General features: G+C 44.4%; 1 protein-coding gene across 1 annotated transcript in view; it reads right to left on the reverse strand.

The window, feature by feature from the left end:
* Positions 1–15,765, reverse strand: part of PPFIBP1 (PPFIA binding protein 1) — a 132,139-nt gene extending 116,374 nt beyond the window's left edge. Inside the window, exon 1 of the mRNA XM_081023505.1 lies at positions 15,609–15,765. The gene's annotated coding sequence lies outside the window, so the exon portion shown is untranslated. The remainder of the gene's footprint in view (positions 1–15,608) is intronic.
* Between the last annotated feature and the right edge of the window lie 525 nt (positions 15,766–16,290).

A 16,290-nucleotide genomic window follows, 5' to 3' on the forward strand; every position in this document is an offset into this window, starting at 1 on the left:
AGTTATGGTCTATTTCACAGCTGTTGTAATGCCCAACAGCTGAAATGTTTAAATCTGCTTTTTATATTAGCAGCACTCAGTCAGAGTTGTTTTGCGACACAGGCGTGAGTGGTTTGCTCTCAAGGGGATCTCATCACTATAAAAGTAATTGCAAGAATCTTTCTTATTTCTACACCGGGCAAGCAGTTTCAAGCTAACCATAATTGCCTTTCATTTCAACCATCTCAGCTTTAAAGGAATAACTCAGAATTAGATCTGTTGTACAAATTAAACACTACTCGCATGCTGGGAACTGTTTGGACAGGAATAATACAATCAGCCCGAAGCAAAACTGGCAGGATTCTATACGCACTCCAAGGCACAAAGGAGAGTTTGAAGGTCCAGCTTTGCTCAGAACAGCAGTTTATCGGGGTAAGTGACCAACAGTCATTCTTTGACTATTCAAACACACTTTTTCTTACAGAAAAATAAAAATAAAATTGTTTGCAAAAGTGAATGTTTTCAGAACTGGGAAAAAACAGTAAATCATATGTAAGTCTGTACAAATGAAGCTGTTTCAAATATGGTTGTATTTCTAAACTACAATTATAGACTATTTTAAAAGACACAATACATGTCCATATATATTGGGTGGTATTCAACTAAGTTTTACTCAGAGCAGCCCCAGTGAAATTAAACAACATGACTAAGCTAGGCCCATTAATTTCAATAAGTCTCCTCTGAGTAAAACTTAGTTGAATACCACCCACTACGTTCTGCTGTGGTCATCTTGAGAACTATGCTGCATCAAGTATTTATGGTCTGCATAACAAATAAACAGAGCTGAAAATATGGAGCTAAAGTACATAGGACAAGATTCTTAATTTATTGCATATCCATTTTCTGGGGTTCAAAATGTCTCTTGCTATATTCATCATGCAAAATCACAAAATGCAACTGGTGCCAACTAATTTTGAACCGTGCCTTGGAGGCCGGACTTGCTGCCCCTCTGTATACTGCCACCCAAGGCAGTCACCTCACCTTGCCTCATGGAAGGGCCGGCCCTGGACCCAAGCCCCTTGAAAGTGCAGAGGTTTGTTCCTGACCCAGCACCACATTTCTGTTGTTCCTCTCGACCCTTTAATAAAATCATGAGGCAGGTTTGCTTTTCCGAATAAAAATATTTTTTAAGCATTCGTGTCACAACAATCCCCACAGAAGAGCAAAAGGCAATTGAGTTATCTCCGTTGAATGAAGCTACTTAAAGTAAGGGGTTTACAAAACCATTCTTGGAAATAGAAGCCAATTGTATTATCTCTTATCTTGAGGATAAGCCCAGGGCAAAATCACATTGCAAGACAACTAGGGCAAAATCCATTTATGCTACTGGCAATGAGACAGAGAACACATGCCTGCTATTTGTTATTACAGCAATATCTAAACTGCAAAAATTGCAGCACTTTTTAACATCTTTGTACTTACAGGACCCAAAAAAAGAAAGAAAAATTTAGTAGTTTGTTTTAATGCAAAGCATTCACACATGAAAATGTGTGAGAGGTAGACAGAAATACATTAAGAGAAGAAGAAATGTTGTGAGCATCAGCACACCTTTTCATGCCTATTCTCCTCATAAGGCTTGACTGGAGTTGGTCAGAGCTAGGCTGCCATTGTCTGCTCCAAAAAATGGGTCCTGTTCTTCAACAGCTTCCAATGCAGTCATGAATACAGTCATGGAGATTCTCCCATCCCAGCATTACAATAGGACAGGCCGCATCACAAAACAAAGGATGCCTATGAATACCCATCCTGAAGATATTTTCTTGAATCACCTTTAGTTTTCAGTGGAGCCTAACAGCAAAGTACCGTATTTTTTGCACCATAACACTCAGTTTTTTCCTCCTAAAAAGTAAGGGGAAATGTCTGTGTGTGTTATGGAGGAATGCCTACGGGTGGCATGCCTACGGATTTTCCTCCTCTAAAAACTATGTGCATGTTATGGTCGGGTGCGTGCTATAGAGCGAAAAATACGGTAATTCAACTGTAAGCCACCTTCTCAAATAGTCTCATCAGAATGTTTCAGGCCCAGCATATACCTCTGAATATACAAGACTGGAAGAATCCTGCCAATGATGACTGAGGTGTTCCACTGCTGGTCTTTCACATCACAGCACTTGGGTGTACATTTTGACCTGTTCCTGTAAACCAGCTGATCCTAAGTGGTCCCCTCCATATTAACATTTGAAGCTGCCTTTTACCAAGTTGGAAGATTAGTTCATTCAAGCTATTAATGTCAGCTATAACTGGGAGCAGCTCTCCACAACCATAAGCAAAGATATTTCCCAGTCATGCTATCAGACATCTTTGCAACTGTAAAAAGGCCAGGGATAGATCCCCAGGCCTTCTGTGTACAAAAGCTAAGCATTCCCCCACCGCCAGTGTGGTATAATGGTCAGTGTGTCAAATGCCCACTGAGCCAAGTTCACTGGGTGACCTTGGGCCAGCCACTGTCTCAGTTCATCATATTTCACAAGGCTGTTTCGAGGATAAAATGCAGAGGCAAGAACCATGTACACCAGGCATCCCCAACCTGCAGCCCTTCAGATGTTTTGGTCTACAACTCCCATGATCCCTAGCTAACAGGACCAGTGTAGTCCAAAACATCTGGAGGGCTGAAGGTTGGGGATGCCTGATTTCCTTGGAGGAAAGGGGGGCCTCCTTGAAGTAAGTATTGTAGAGGCAGAACCATACAACTATCTGCACTTCAAACCAACATATTTAACTTTAATTTCTTTCTACACAAAACCTTATAAACATTCTCCTGTTAAAAATCTGAGACATCTTCATAGTGCTGCAGTTCAGTACCCTGTTCTACTTAGCTGGGAATCACAACAGTGAGAGATTTAACCTCATTCAGCTTATGTACTGTAAACCAGTATCAAGAGGCCAAAACACAGTGGTATTTAACTAGCACTAGCCCTCCTAAACACTTTACAAAGTACAGTGGTACCTTAGGTTACATACGCTTCAGGTTACATACGCTTCAGGTTACATATGTTTCAGGTTACAGACTCTGCTAACACAGAAATAGTGCTTCAGGTTAAGAACGTTGCTTCAGGATGAGAACAGAAATCGTGTTCCGGCGGCGTGGCGGCAGCTGGAGGCCCCATTAGCTAAAGTGGTGCTTCAGGTTAAGAACAGTTTCAGGTTAAGTAGGGACCTCCGGAACGAATTAAGTACTTAACCTGAGGTACCACTGTATTAACATATACATTATGAAACCATGAGCTGCGTTTCCAAATTCTCAAGGACAGATGCCAAGGAGCCATAACTTTGTGGCACATGTCCATAACATTTGGACTTTGCACACTGTTAACACCAGTTGTAGCCCTGACTAACACAACTGCTCCATAAAGCATGGAGCATGCCCCTGGCTTTCTGGGCAATCAGATCACATATTCCACTTCACAGGATGATTTGCCAAGTATTACAGGATTTTATTAAATACAGACAAACCTTTTGCATGAAGAGGGAAGAGATAAGGCATATAGCTGTGATCTGTTTTACATGAAGCATGTCTTTTCAGGACAGTTAACCTCATAGCTCCTGTTTCCCTTGGACAATTATCAGAAATGTTACTTGCAATTTGAAGCACTTTGGCATCCATTCTTTTCAATCAACAGCCAAAGAAACAAATGGAACATCTGGGAAGCTACAAGTGTGAGAAAAAGACTATATGCCCACAGAGGAACAATGCATAGCACAAGGAGACAACCACAAAATTCATCTGGATGGCAAGACTCATTTATGGAAAATTCCAACACAGAGACACAAAATAGAACATGACAGCAGCTATGATCACTTTTTCCCTTACAATTTGGAAAAAGAAATATAATTTAGACAGCCACCCTCCCTCGACTGAGACAAAACCAAAAAATACCAGTCAGCTTGCTCATCTGGGTAAGAGAGAAGAGGCAACTTCACAACATCACAAGGAGTTTTCACAGCTGCATTCCCTTTGCAGGGTATGTCATTAAACTAGTCAAATGGGCCTGCACTGGAAAAGTATCGGAAGCAAGAGGACTGTGAACATTATCAGCAGTGTAGATGGGAAAACACACACACGTCCACCACCATCCAATCTTCAAATTAGAGGTAACCTGCTGGAGAACACAGTTCAACATGGTAAGGCAACTGGGTGAAATCAGTAATTTCAAACAATTCTAATTACCGTATTTTTTGCTCTATAAGACTCACTTTTTCCCTCCTAAAAAGTAAGGGGAAATGTGTGTGCGTCTTATGGAGTGAATGCAGGCTGTGCAGCTATCCCAGAAGCCAGAACAGCAAGGGGGATTGCTGCTTTCACTGCGCAGCGATCCCTCTTGCTGTTCTGGCTTCTGAGATTCAGAATTTTTTTTTCTTGTTTTCCTCCTCCAAAAATTAGGTGCGTCTTGTGGTCTGGTGCGTCTTATAGAGCGAAAAATACGGTACACACAAACAAAAGCCATCATACTACTGTAGATTTTCACTCTCAACGACATAAATGGATATTTGTTTGTTTTCATTTTATTCTCACAAAACCCGTGTGGCAGGTCGGGCTGAAAGAGAGGCTGGTGGAAGACAGTCCGGGGGGGGGGGAGGAATTTTGAACCCTAGCTCAACTCCAACACTCTCTGAATGCATCATGCGGATGTCATAAACATGATGTGAATTCTGGTGCACCATTCAAGCACTGTTTCCATATCAATTAAGTGTTTAGGGCTGCAATCCTACACTTGTGTGGAAGAAATGCCCACTCAATAACACTGGCACTTCCAAGGAAACATGCATGGCTCTAATTTATAAAGTCCAATTAACTTAATAAAAATGGGGGGGGGGACTCCACTTTCAGCTCCACTTCTAATCTAGCCACAGGCTTCTCACAAGGCTAATTGGCTGGACAGTAATCCTCCGTTTAAGCACCCATTAATATGGGTTAATACTTATTCTGCTCATTACCTTAGGAAGCAGGTATTGTTTATGAAGGACTGTGAAGATGAGTGTTGACAAATGAGGCCTCTAGTTCACAAAGTGGTGTTTTTTTCCAGTTGCTTATATATATTCAAATAGTTTCAGATCATTCTATTCATTATGATTCTAGGTAAAAGTGTTCACAGTGAATTTTACCATTGTACAGCAGGCTAGCGTCTGCAAACGCCAACACTTCCCTCTCTATCCTCCATCCAGGCAAGCAAAGGGGATTATCAGAGTTCAAGATCACATTGTAACCAGGCAAAAACACTCAAGGAGGGTAGAAAGCAAGGCTGGAGAAAGGTGTGCCCCCAGAAAGTCCCAACAGCCAAACAGAGAGGCCGGGAGGGCTGTACTTGGCTAGGAAGCAGAGGGCTGCAGTGATGGGAAAGCCAGTGTGGTGCAAACACATGGGCAAAGCCAAATGAGTTTCCCGTCGGTGTGCCTGCACCACACTAACCTCCCTGCTGCATCACCCATTCCCCTCTTTCTTCTTGGGAAGCAGCAGTGAGTCAGCTCTCAGGAGGCAAGAAGAGCACTGCCACCCCACCTCACCATCTGCTACTAAGTGTAGTTTGATGTAGGAACCCCAAGTTCAAATCCACAGCTATCCTCTTTGTGGTTTGGCGTTGGGCAAGCCATTGGTCATACAAAAGCCCTCACACATTTAAACCCAACATGGAGGAATTGTGGGACTGTATGGGCTAGCCTCCCCCTCAACACTGACTTGCCCACCAACAATGCCTCACCAACCATGAGAAGGGAGCGTATGGACGGAGTGCCTCCAACAGGATTGCGGGGAGAGAATCCTGGGCCAATCTGGATCGCCACACGCACACATATGGAATTTTACATGTGTTCTTCCAACACATGCATGGTGCTCCTTCTCACGCTCACAGTAGGGCCAACACAACCCTGTAAACCCCCTCAACATGTTAGAAAAATTCATAATGTCAGCTAAAAGGTAAAACATAATGAATACTTTAAAATAAGATTGACAAACTGTTGTGCAGTTACATGTAAAGCTAAAGTACACATCATAAAGGCAAAGCCCGCAAAATCGAACATAATCTTTTATATTTGACGTTTTTAAAGAAATTGAATATATTGACGCATTCCGATACACCTATGGCTGATCCATACAGAGGCACGACTGGTACAACTTGTGGGGGAAGCACACTAGTACTGCAATCTGCACCATCACGGCAACGCAAAACACAGCTTCCACCACTACATGCCTCATGGTCCCACAAAAGTCACCAATTCCATTTCCCCACAAGCTCAACAAACTTTTGCACTGGGCCCAAGTACACAGGCCAGCCAAAGTAAATAATGAGAACTTCTTGTGTTGAAGATCCATAAACATTTTCAAACCAGCAGTTTTGGTCAGGGCTGTTTCCCTTTCAGAAGGCTTCTTAATATTCACTGCTTCCAGAATATTGCTACAGGGGATTACACACACCCAAGATCTTCTGGACACTCCCAGCAACACTGAGACCCCCTTTCCCAGGAACTCTCATCTGGGTTGTAATTTGGTGAAGATAAGAAACAGCAGGAGCACTTTCAAGTAGCAGGAGAGAGACTCTTTTTTGGCCATACTCCAGTGAAAACTCTGCCAAGCCAGAAGATTCGGGGAGGGGATGGCAAAGAACACCAAAAAACCCCAAACAACTGGATAATAAGCAAGTCAACCTTAAGTAGGCCCTATATATAGAGGGCATACCATTACATTCTAGCTGCTCAAATGCAGAAAGTCTCAAACTACGATGTGTAACCTACAATGCAGTTAAAAAAGAGCGGAATCAGGGGCAGAGAGCAGAAGGGGAACCACTGCTGTCTGCAAATCCTTGTGATATACAGGCCCTCCCACCCCACATACATTCCAGCTGCCATGGTTATGCTAGTAAATGATACTCTTTCCCTCTGCTCACATTTCACTCAAGGCCAATCATAGCGCAAGTAACTTAGTGAGAAGCCATTTGTTTTGCATCCCTCATTTGCCTCATAAACAAAGAGGCCCCAGGAGATATCCCTTTGACACCTTGAAAGTAATCCTCGCTTTCCCACAGGGGGTGCGGGAATGATCACATTCCAATTTCATAAAACTGTAGGACAGAACTAGGTCACCCAGTAATTGTGTAGCCTTAAAGGGGCAGCCGAGTTTGGATTTCACTTTGAAGTCTGAAAATGAGGTCAACCTCACAGGAAGGGGTGAGGGGTGGGGAAGAAAAGGCAGTCTTGAGGGGACATCTCCTCTTTTGACATGCATACCATCCATATGAGAACCTCATGCTGTGGCCCTCATTCCTGAACGATTTATAAATAAACACAGAGACTGTACATAGCTGGGAGCTTTACGGATCGAGTCTGAACATTGTGAGCATTTCACATAGGGCTCTGGTTTTCCCCCCAAGGTGCTGCCCAGACATGCATTAGGCTATTTTCTTTAACATCTCCTTCTGCATAACCAGTGCCTCCCGGCTGGTAGAGATGGGGAGAACACACACAAGTTTTCAAATTGTGTTCAACTTCTGGCCGGTCCTTGAAAATACATTCAGGGTTTCCTCAGTAAGATCAGGCAGACAACTTGCCCCCCACTGCCAGCTTTCTCCTGCAGTGTCCGCCCCAGGAGTACATTGGGACCTTCAAGGATGCGCTCTCAGGTGATATAGGGCAACGGTGAGGCCTACAACTGGTGCCCGGCATGAAGCGACTCGCATTGTGCTCTGTACGTGTCCCTGGATCCATTGCAACATGCAAGCCCAATCCGTAGAGATTCCTCAGTAGGCAAGGGTTTCCTAAAAGAAGTTTTGAGAACCACTGCACCTAAAAAATTGTAGTGTCTCAGATAACATTTCTGAAGGCAGCAGCTGCCTCACTCTCTTTTGGTTTCATCAGGAACTTAGAGCATTATGAGTGAAATCCAGTGGCATTTGTGTTGACGGCTTAGGTGACAATCTTTTGAAGTTGTAAGTCCTGGATGCTTAATGGGCAGTTCCATCGGCAGATTCCAAGAACAAAACAGAAATTGCTGAAGAGTGATATGACGGGATAGCAAATTTTCAGGGTTAAGAATTCACTGGCAGTTTTTCAATGAAGTGTAGTTCTGAAACCAGAAATTAGATTGTTCCCTCTGTTTAGCTGGTATATGGGACAATTTTGGCCATGTGTATACCTAAAACTGCAGATGCAACACAATCTCTGAAATCAGACTTATTTCATATAGTTTATAGGACTGTAAGACATAGAAAACTGCTAGGATTTTAAATGCATACTTAATAGCTGTGGAACAATTAGACCAAAATAGATGAGCATCAGTTCTCAAATGTGCCAACATGTAGGAATCAGTCATTTCAACCAACCAGTGTTGAAAGTTAGCTTCTGTAGAAGAAATCAAGCAAAACTTTGAACTGCAAATATGTTTAATGAGGAAGGAAATGCCATAGACTAACCTCTAGGCTCCTTCTTCAGGTTTAACAGGAGTTAAATACATAACAGAATGTGTTCTAGGACTTAGACGCTGAAATGGAGAATGACACTAAAACCATACTAAGGATGTGCAACACATACACACTGACCTGAAAGTGTGGCATATTTCAGTGAAGGATAAATACTGGTGGAGCATATTAAGTTAATCTCATGAACTATGTAAGGAGGGAAGTATTTGGTTCAAATATCAGTTCTACCACAATCAAACTGGATAACCTTTAGCAAAGCCACCAACACCATCTCCTACATATGCATCAGACCATGCACTAAATGACTGTATAATATATTTCAGTATTTGTCACAGAGACAGAAAAAATATAGTTGTCCTTGTACAATAAGGTGGAAAGCAAGCAGCATAACCCCAGCCGCTTATGAAATAACTTGGGAACTAACATACTACAGTGGACGCTCGGGTTGCGAACGTGATCCGTGCGGGATGCACGTTTGCAACCCACGTCTGTGTGTCTGCGGGTTGAGATTCGGCGCTTCTGCGCATGTGCAACCTCCGAAACTTGGAAGTAACCCGTTCTGGTACTTCTGGGTTTCGGCAGTCCGTAAACCCGAAAAAACGCAACCTGAAGCGTCTGTAACCCGAGGTATGACTGTACAGTTAAACAAATTAGGAAAACCTTAATTTCAACATGTGCCATTTCCTTATTGGCCCAAAGCAGTTATTTTCTACATGAGAAAATAATTTTAAATGTCACATAAATTCTGTAATTTTTCAGAACCCCAAAACTGTGTATTAAAGCAAAACTCAATATACACTTGGACCCAGCTGTAATGCAAGGAAGCCAATATTCTAGTTGGCTGCCATGTTTACCAATGTCATGTTGTCAATAAGGCAGTAAATGTGGGGGGGGGGGTATTGGGTTGTTGTTATTTTATGGTTTTATATTTTGATTTTATTCTGTGAACCACCCTGAGACCTCCAGGAATAGGGCAGTATATAAATTCAATCACTCAATAAGGTCTGGACTGTATCACTTAAGAAGACTGCAGATGGGGATTCACATAATGGGATGCTCTGCCAAGCAAAACATGCCCGACATGTGGAAAAGTTGGGGTATTAGGATACAAACCCCAAGATGCAAGTCTTAAGACTGCCTTAGTAAGAACTAGTTCTCAAATATGCGACCAAGTGCAAAGTTGACATTCAGCCTTCACCAGTAATTTATTTGCCCTCAGTCGTTTGAGGAGGGTGTTACAACCATATCTCCCAAACAAAAAACCTGAAAAGCAACATAGGAAACCTGAAACATACGAAAACTAAACCTTCCACAAGTATAAAAATCCTCTTCCAGAGCTGGCAGTCACTTACGACTCTTACTGTGCCCCTTCTCATCCAGTAAGAGTGAGAAAATGTTGGGGTTTTGGAAGAAGTGACTCCCACTCCCCTGGGAAGGAAACGAGCCATCCAAGCAGGCGCCCGTCATGGGAAGGGGGGGGGGGTGACACCTTTGTTCCCTCAAATGTATCTTACCAAAATGTATCTTACCCAAAATTGCAGCTTTTGTTTACCAATATAAAGGGGAGGAGGGGTGCTGCCAGTATTTCACTCCCAAGCCTCCAGTAACAAAGAAAACTGCTCCTGGCTTGCAAGAAGTGTACAAACTGAGAAATTTTTGCGGTTCACCACCTTGGGGCAGTCTAGAAATGTTTTTATAAACAAATAGGCACACTTTTTTTGTTTAAATTGTTAACGGAATTTGGCAACTTCACACTTCTTTAAACAGGGCCTACATTTCATAAAATCTTCACTTTCACACCCCCCGTTTTCCCACATCTCCAGGTGTGGGCTTGTTCCATTGTCATGGACTATGGAACAGCTGCTGACAGCAATACTGAAACCAGTATGGATGAAGTAGAAGCAGAAGGCGCCCAAAGAGAGCCTACACCTCTCAAAATAATTTTCCTACTTAAATAACTTTCTTCTTAAAAAGCCCAAGCTCTCCAGGTGAGAGACTAACCAGCCAGTCAGCAGACTTGAGCCAACTGTTCTGTTTTGAGCTACTGAAGTAAAATCCCATCTTTTCCACCTCCCTGGCACTTCCCACTTTCATTGACCATCTGCCCTACTCACCAAACTTCCTGTGGGCTTCAGAATCAGCAGTCCCACCTTGACCACCCTGCCTGAGAAGTGCTAGACTACAGTCTCTAGGGTCTCCCAAACACTCACTACTTTTCCTGGTGCTTTTGGGCGCAGGGTATAAGGAATGCTTGCAGAGTGCAAGGGGGGCGCTGGGGTGCGGGGAGCATTCATTTGTGTCCAAATAAACACTTGCACCACGCACAGACAAATGCCCATCTTTACACATCCAGGGTCAGTTTATCTCCCACAGTAACAGCACCCTAAATTCTTTAGTTTTTCCCTATATATGGAGAGAAACATTCACTTACATGTGCAAAGAAAAGGAGACCACAATTCACATGGCAGTTCAGTGTGTTTCTGAAAAGCAGTTCTATTTGCACAGCTCTATCCTTGCTCACACTAGAGTGTAACAGAATGTTAGTAACTATACACTCTATATTTAAAAGTGTGAGAATGTTACAGTACATCAAGGCTTTTTGACTTCAGATATATTTGACTGTTCAGAATATCTGCACTTATGAGCACCTTTGTTGTTGCACTGAAGTTTCAGGAATAGAGATATTTATTTTGCTGATCACTTATGCCCTTCTGCATGTTCTACAACCAACAGTTCACATTGCATATTTTACTGTCAAAACCTTAAACGAGGCTAAAGGAAAAAGAACTAGCAATGCTGACTGTGCCATAAATCCTTAAAAATTATCTACAGATTAAAAACATGAGGTAAATTTGAATCACTCCCCATAAATATGGTTTAGAAAACTGCTTTAAGCTATCCTTTAGAATCAGAAAAGCTACTTATGAAGAACACTGTACACCACACAGGCATTCTGCCATTTATTCAGCTCTTCAAAAACAGCTTGGGGTTCCCAGCCTGTTTTGGCCCCCATCTCTTCTGCACACATTACTGAAAACAGGTAATCTCCTAAAATGCCATCCAAGAGTCCACTGTAGTACCAAGAGAATAGGGAAGAAAGATGTGACTCTTCAGCTGGCAAGACAGGACCCACGAATGGGTTGCGCTAAGCATTTAACTTGTGCGCATTCAGCTTCACGTGCTTGGCAAAAAATAATAAAATAAAAGGGGGCAGGTACAATCCCCAGAACATAGCATCTGCCTAAGTTGCGGGCTTACTTTATACTTAGTATTTATGGATTGTTTTTCTTAAAAGTACTTCCAGTTCTTGTCAACTTCAGCATCAAGACACAGGAGAAGAACCTTAGAATCATAACACTGCCAGTTGGAAGGGACCATGAGGGCCATCTAGTCCAGCCCCCCGGCAATGGAGGAATCTTTCTCCCAACAAGGGGCTCAAGCCCACAGCCCTGAGATTAAGAGTCTCCTGCTTTACTGATGGAGCTATACTTTCAAACACACCAAGACACTTTATATATATTACCCCCATTATCTTTATAATAGGAGGTAGGCTACCGCTACAGTGGTACCTCGGGTTACAGACGCTTCAGGTTACAGACTCCACTAACCCAGAAATATTACCTCGGGTTAAGAACTTTGCTTCAGGATGAGAACAGAAATCGTGCTTCAGCGGCGCGGCGGCAGCGGGAGGCCCCATTAGCTAAAGTGGTGCTTCAAGTTAAGAACAGTTTCAGGTTAAGAACGGACCTCCGGAACGAATTAAGTACTTAACCCGAGGTACCACTGTACTTCTATATTGAAGGGGTCATGATGTCCTAATGGCCGTGATGAAACTTGAAATAGGAACCCCACAGCTCACACTTTTAGCCACAAGACAACAGCCCCAGATGTAGTGCTCAGTGAAAATGCCACTACGCCATCAGCAGGTGTTACGTTAATATGCAACGTATTAGTCACAAGTCAAACCATGATGAGAATAAGAATTTGATCAAACCACCCTGGAGGCCAACCCCAAAGCCATTCTAAATTCTTCCAATCCCTCCTCCTACTCCATGGCGAGATACTGCCTGACCACCTCCTCCTCTGCTTATCCACACAGCAGCTCATCTCCTCTCAAGCTGGTACATAACAGGCTTTCATGTTATCAGGAACTTGACAGGGCCCAGCTTTAACAACCTCTCTGGTCTATTACTACTCCTTATGAGCTACCACTCTACATGCGAGGGGCATTCACACATTTGGGAGTCCTCCGTGTCTAAGGATGCTATTCTTAGTTGCCCTGTGTAGAGTGACTGTCTGAAACAGAACAGTGTGATTTTATTGCTTTGGCTTGTTGTTACTGTATTAGGCCTTTTACCATTTTAACGTTGTACATGTTATCTGGTTGATTTTATCAGGTTGCATGCTGAACATGCTGCATTCTGAAACAAAGTCTATTAAATACAGTCGTACCTCGCAAGATGAATACCTCGCAAGACGAAAAACACGCAAGACGAAAGAGTTTTCCGTTTTTTGAGTCGTTCCGCAAGACGAATTTCCCTATGGGCTTGCTTCGCAAGACGAAACGTCTTGCAAGTTTGTTTCCTTTTTCTTAAAGCTGCTAAGCTGTTAATAGCCGCTAAGGCGCTAACAGCCGTGCTTCGCAAGACGAAAAAACCGCAAGACGAAGAGACTCGCGGAACGGATTAATTTCGTCTTGCGAGGCACCACTGTAAATGAATGAACTATTATTTGTATTAATAAACTTGTTAGCCTGGAGTCTCAACAGAAAGATGAATCTGCCTTGCACAGGATACCACCGTGCTTATTTCACTGCAAACCACTCTGTATCCCTACTACAGCTACACAGGATTGCCTCTATCCATCACAACAAAGCTTTATTTTTCAGTTCTCTGGGCTTCCCTGCTCTTTCTTAGAGCCAAGATTCTCAAATGGAAGTTGCAAGTCACTTGTAGGTGGGACAGACAAATGTTGGGCCTGCAAAAGGGATCTGCTGCTACTGAAGACCAGTGTCCTTTCTCTCTTTGAAGCCGGGGTGAGGCACTCCAAATGCAGCCGACAACGGAAGGAACTGCTCAGTTCCTGTCTTTTGGGTCAATCTGGAGCAAACAAGCAGACCCTGTTGCCAGGAAAGAGAGGACAGTGACAGGAGTCTCTATTTTCCAACTCCACAGAATTCATATGCATCAACACTTCTATGGGCAACAACCTACACACAACCCCCAACGAAACAGATGGTTAATACAGGCCTGGTTTGGGGAGAGGGAGGGTACAATTCAGAAGACGGATCACCGTATTTTTCGCTCCATAAGACGCGCGCCTGACCATAAGACTCACCTAGTTTTTAGAGGGGGAATGCAAGGAAAATAATATTCTTTAAAGGGAACGCTGAGCAGAGCCTGTGAGCATCCCACAAGCCGCGTGGAGCGTGTGTGCGGCTCTTGGGGGCTTTTCCCTGAGGAGGGAGAAGGGCAGCCTATCAGTGACGGAGAGTCTTTCTGTCAAAAAATGATTTAAATCAAGTCTTACTGACTAGTAATTCAAATCGTGATTTAAATTGATTTGATTTAAATCAAATCCACCCTGCTGGGATCCAAGTCACTGGGAATAAACAGCTTCCCAAAACTGTATTTTGCACAAGTGTAAAAGCGTGCAAGTGTTATAGGATTTCACCACAGTTTACACACACAAAGACATATGCTGCATACATCCCAGAGCAGAGGTTAAAGACACCAAACTGAACCAACAACCCAACAAGCAGAAGCTTCAAAGAGAAGCTTCAGTCAGTCTTTATTTTACTCTCTCCCAACTTTCCTCAGATGGTGCCGCCCAACATTTTACTGGTCAAAAGAAGGTGGGTTTGTTTTGCTCCCGTGAATAAGCAAACGGCAGATGTCTAGCTGGAATATATGGCAGCTTCCAGTTTCACAGGCAGGAAGAGAAATAAAGAACTCTGTGTTCGCAGGAGCCTTGCTCCCCACTGGGCAGAGACAGCAGAAATCTGACAGGCTTTAAAAGCAGCAGAAAACATAACACTATTAAAAACACAATGTAAGTACCTATTGTACAGAACAACCTCTCCCAAAATAACCCTTATCCCAAATTAATAAAACCATGACTTTTTAATTCAATTAAACTGCAGTTCTCGAGCCATTCACACACTGCTGTAGCCAAAACAAAAATCAATGAGGCTGATCCAGAAGGAATCTGGAAAGTTCACTTCCACTAGCCTTGAAACTGCACTACAAGTATGGGGTTTGATTAGGCATGTTGGTTTTTAAAAAGCTACCAACTTAAATTAAACCTCAAGCAAATTTTTATTGGCACCAACAGACCGGACTAATAAACCTCTTCCCTCTAGTCTAGTGAAACATAGAACCTTAGCCTGGGAGACATTAAGCCAGCAGCCAAAAATATTCTCTCAAGCATGACAAGGTTTTCACAATATCCTGCTAGATCCCCACCACTGCAAGATCACCTTTTCCATTTAGCACCAGTGTGAACATAAAAGTAGGCCGTTCTTCCCAAGCTGCATCTGACCTTAGGAGGAGGTCTTGAGCATATACCTTCCTTAAAATCTCCCCCCCCCCTTTTACCAAATCTCATCCATATTCATTTTTAATATATTTCCCCATGCTTTCATCTACATGATTTTCCACAAACACACACACTACATTCATTGCCCAATCGTCACTGGTTTGAGAAAAGACTCCAATTTCTTTGGCGTGTGATCAACCTGTTTGGATTCTAACCTGCAGACTGGCTCCCCCCCCCGCCCCCCCTTCCAGGCAGCCCAGGAAGGATTCCCCCTCGCCCGCCTTACCGATCCCACCCCAGTCTTCAAGTTTACATTTCTCCACCTTCGAAGGACTCGCTCCTTCCCCCGCCTTCAGAAGATCAGCCCCCATTAAGGACCCAACTCGGCGCTTCCTGCCGATGGCCAACAAGTGGGGCGGGGGCGCCTGGCAGCCGGGTGCTTCAAAAGCCAGAACCCGGAGGGGGGGGGGATAGAGTGGTCCAGGCTGAGAGAGAGAGAGAGAAAGGGGGAAATCAAGCCGCATCCCCAAAGCAGCATGCCCAGAGAGCGGCCGCGCTTGCAAGCCAGGAAAAGCAGCCGCAGAGCAGGCGAGCTCCTCCTGCACACGAGGAGACCCACGGACTTACCCGGGTCGGAAGCGGACCGGGACTTCCAGCAAAGAAAAGGCCTCGCCCCTCTCTCCAACTTTACAAAACCATCCCCCCCCCCCTCTCTCTCTCCTTCTCGCCAAGCTCCTTCCGCCTCGCGCCCCGCAGGATCCCAGCCGGAGAAGTGATCCAGGGAGCGACCCACGTCACCCCCTTTCCCAGGCTCCTCCCGCCCCCGCCCCCGCCAAGGGAGCGGCCCAAAGGACGGGAGGAAAGTCCGGAGAGCCCGCCCCCGCCTCCCGCGGATTGGAGCGGGAGGACGTCACTCGCGGGAAGGGGGCGGGGCTGGGGGGCTGGCCCGCCTCCCCATCGACATTCCAGGATCCCGGGAGGGCGGGGGGGGGGGAGCGCCTTTGCCGCGGCGCGGGGAGTAAACAGCGCGCGGCGAATCCCGGGGGGGTTTGTCGCGAATGCAAAGTGGACGCGGGGATCTTTACTCCCAGTGCAAAGTGAAAACTGGTTTTAGAGTTTTTCCATGTTGAAGATCATTTTCCCCTCGTAGTTTCCGAAACTGCATGCTCTCGAGGCGGGTGGGGAGAAGAGCCCAGGACTTTCAGCAACTGAAAAAAAACTGTGTTGTCCTGGAAGAAATCTGCCTGCTCCAGCCCATGGGGGGGGGGGGGGAATTGGAATAAGGTTGCATTTCAACAGCCTCCCCGCC

This window comes from Podarcis pityusensis (assembly GCF_964106645.2).
Source record: "Podarcis pityusensis genome assembly, chromosome: 10".
NCBI lineage: Eukaryota > Metazoa > Chordata > Lepidosauria > Squamata > Lacertidae > Podarcis > Podarcis pityusensis.